At 33.4% G+C, this 4,143-nt stretch overlaps 1 protein-coding gene across 1 annotated transcript in view; it reads right to left on the bottom strand.

Moving 5' to 3' along the window:
* Positions 1–4,143, bottom strand: part of LOC108686700 (GAS2-like protein pickled eggs) — a 54,259-nt gene that overhangs the window by 3,386 nt on the left and 46,730 nt on the right. The gene's annotated exons all lie outside the window — the stretch shown is intronic.

Raw genomic sequence — 4,143 nt, 5'->3', positions numbered from 1 at the left:
TATATATATATATATATATAAAGTAAATGCATAATTTAGGAGATTTGTAGTTTATAACGAAAAAATTATAGAGTTCTTTTACATAGCTTCTGAATTTTTTATCTATATCATTGGATTTACAATTTTATTTGCACAAAAAAATATTCTCTTCTAAAAATAAATTAATCTTTCATCTATAAAAAATTCCATTAACAGAATAGTCAGAAAACATCGATTTTATGTCTGAATTCTAAAATATTAAATGTAATATAAGAATAAATGAATTTATTGGCAAAACAAAATGTAATATGAGAAATTAATTGTATTTCATCTTATTTAGGAGCTACCGTAAAGTAACGATGTTGTAATGATCAAATGACGACGACGCGCTCAGGAACATTGGCACGAATCGAGTAAAATCGTGAAATTTTTTTTGCTGCTTTAAAAAATTACATATCATTACCAAATCTCGTTTTCAATAATATTTCATGTAAAACATGACGAATAAGCATTCTTTAAAATCAACTATAAGTTATAATCAACTTATAATTTTTAATTTTTTTTAATTTCAATATTTTTATCTTTTTAATTTTGATGGTATTAATAACTATTGAATAGTGATATACAGATATAATATTGAAAGTTTTATATTTATAGTATAGCTTATTGAAACATACATAACTACAAGTTAAGCATTGCAAATTTTCCAAGAAAACAATTAATTTAATCAACAATCAATTTAATCCTGCATCCGAAAAAAATTTCACGACTACAGTCTTAATATACTTTCACGGTATCTCGCTTGCTTGTCTTAATCGCGCGATTTTGTTTTTACTCTCGATGCCAAGGAGAAGTTCTCTCGCCTGAGTGAACGCAGATCTCCTTCGAAACCGAAGCGAAACGCTCGATATGCACGAACGTGTTGACGCGCATCAGAGAACACATTGCGTGCATATCTTATTGCCATTAAAAAAAGTCAAGTGCTCATTTTCAAAAAGTACCTACGCTCTAGCGCCTTCGCATAAATTAGAGATGTTGATGTAAATGTTGATGAACAAGTCATTGAAGGTTGCCTCTGGCGGCTTCGTGTAAATCTCAACAAAATCTCATAGGAATGTAATGAATCCATACAGTCATTTATTTGGACTTAACGAGCTTACATATCCGAGTTTAGTACACTGCGATCATTTACACATTATATACTTTCATATCTACACATACTTTCATATATATATATATTTTTTTTTTAAGAATAGTGTAATAAACATTTCAGAACAAGAAATTAAGATCTAATCTAAAATTAATAAGCAAAATAGAAATAACTAGATTCTTATGTATATTTGATGTAAATAAAGAGAGAGAGAGAGAGAGAGAGAGAGAGAGAGAGAGAGAGAGAGAGGGGAGGAGGAGGAGGAGGCTATAGTGAAAGCTTATATTTACATTATTTCTTAATTTTTTAAAATTTTAATAAGACATTTGTTGCTTAGAACGCATACGGATTATCCTTCTCGATTATTTCTCGAAAGAAATGTATAACGCGAAAGTTCATTACGATCGTGTATCCAGAATTGGATAGAACACCATGAATGTAACACCATGAGTCAATTTTAAATTTATAATAAATGATTATAGTCTATATAAAACTATTTGTAGGTAAAAGAAAAACATACACTGAAAATAAAAGAATATATAGAAGAAAATCTGAAGTGTATACATAAATATATAAATAAGGAAAAATATAGAAATATATAACAAATAAAACATATAAATAAAACATATATAAATGTGAAAATTTACACAATGATCTTTGTGATCAGACATAGTATATTTTTGCAATTATTCTAATAAAATCTCTGCTCGAAAAGAATCAAAAGATAATTCGCATTTATAATTCTAGATATCGTATTTAAATATCGCCTGCGTCTTATCTAGATAAATAAGTTTTTCTGTCGATTGTATGAGTGTTTAGATATCATTCGTTAAGGAAGATATCAAATTCAGAAATAAAATTTGGAAATTGGAAATTTTTATTTTTGTATTAAAATAAGAAATAATATTGCAATAATAAATATTACAATACTATATATACATTGTACAAATTTTAAAGAAATTTAGAGACGCAGTTTAGTTAAGCACGAACACATAATTTCAAATTATTCAAAAACACAAACATCCTATTATGCACCGTCACGTTTCGAAATAAAGTTCGAAATATAAGTTTTCCCTTAAAAAAGTTGTTTTCGCGTTACTCTCTGTGAATAGGTCACTGGATTAAATTAGAATCGTCTCAGTCCGTTCAACTTGCTAGAAGGAAAAGCATCGGAACGATCGAAGAGGGTCGCGTTGCGCCGCAGCTGGCCGCCGCGAACTTTTTCTACTTGCGGCAATGCGTCAACCGCATCAAGTGAATCGAGTGCCCAGAGTAAGTACACGCTCGCGTGTGTTCAAGGCGAGAGCGTACGACGAGAATGTTATCGAGGATCGACCGGCGGCGATTGTTCCGAGGACAGGTTGTTGGGAGATCGCCCACGCTTCGAGCGATCCTTCGCATAATCGGCGGTCGTAGCACTGGCTAAATGTCAGCCCGGCCCAGGCGAAGAACGATTTTATAATGTGCTCTGCGTGTCCATATATTTTGAATATTAATCGTTCGCAGGGTGGTCCAAATGTCGGGTCAGAAACCCGTGAACGATTTGTAGAGAGTTCGAGATAATTCGCGGGATGGTACATCCGTGTTCAAACATACGCGAGACATGATCATGAGCTACTATCGAATCTTATATATGCGAGATCTTCCTCATGTTTGTAACTGACAAGGCAGTCTCGATGAATCGATAAAGGCCCGCCCGATCCCACGTCAACGATATGTAATTAATGCAAGACGTTCAAATAGTAAAATATTATACGCGCGTATGTGTGCGTAGATTCGTATAAATTCTCAATAATTTGTGCACATTGTATGTAAATCGCGTGGGATTTATGCGACAGTTCGATCGGCTAGAGATGCAAACTAGACTTTCATCGCGCGGAGTCGTAAGATAGCTTTTACAAACTCATTTAAGCATACATATGAGCCAACAGGATTCTCAGATCTTTACAATTTCTGCTCGTTATTGAATTATTTCTAAGCTCAAATGACATTAACGAACTGTTTTAGATCGTGAGAAAATATACCATCAATAAACCGTAAGATTATATTTAAATAGGGCTATTATCTGTGATGAAATTTCTAAAGAATTTCCTTAAATAGACGCATCGTCATATCTTTATCAAAATGGCTTCAGTAAAAGGTTATGAGAAAGTATATGTGTTCAATTTATAACAATTGAAAAAACAACCAATTTGTGTATAAATCTTTTCATTACGATTGTGTGCCGAAAAAATTTTGCTGGAGTATCTAAAAATTTAGATAGACGTGTCTGAAAATAATTATTGAAATAATTTTATTGGACGAAAATGTACAAAACTCAAGCATAATAAGCAATTGCAAAAAGTTTTAACATTCTAGTAGTCAATTCGATATCTAATTATTTTTATCAAGTTTTTATAATCTAACATAATTATATTTAGATCTCAATCTAAAGTTTTAGATACTTCATCAAAACCGTTTTACTCGTGTGGCACGTCTGTTTAGAAACAACCTGACAGAGTTTAAACACGTAAAAGATCGATCGATTTTCAAGATTTTATTTTCAATGTGTATCACACGATCGTTTGCTTTTTTCACAAAGCAACTTTCTCTGCGCGTAATAATCTTTTTCTTTCTTCTTGACAAAGAGAATTTATCGCCTCCATCTATCGTCGCGTAAAGCGCCGCCTCTACCGGCAAATTAATTTGTCGTTGTCGATATATATATATATCCGCGAGATCGACAGGCAGAGATAAATGTCGTGCGCGCGGCGAAGTATTAAATTCCGTTCGCGAATGCGCGATCTCGTTCTCTCTATTTTCGCGTACAAAGCACCTTTCCGCTTCTCCATCGCCTAATCGAATTTAATCTCTCAATTCACATCGGTCGAGTTTTTTTTGCGTCCCTCACACTGACACGCGACATCGCCTCCATCGTCGCACAATGCGTGTTTGTTTGTTCATCGACCGCGGCGTGCCTCCATCTCCATCTCTCTCTCTCTCTCTCTCTCTCTCTCTCTCTCTCTCTCTCTCTC

The sequence above is a fragment of the Atta colombica genome, unplaced genomic scaffold (assembly GCF_001594045.1).
Source record: "Atta colombica isolate Treedump-2 unplaced genomic scaffold, Acol1.0 scaffold189, whole genome shotgun sequence".
Lineage (NCBI taxonomy): Eukaryota > Metazoa > Arthropoda > Insecta > Hymenoptera > Formicidae > Atta > Atta colombica.
Note: the sequence above shows the minus strand (reverse complement) of the source record. Positions and strands in the feature narration are given on the sequence as shown.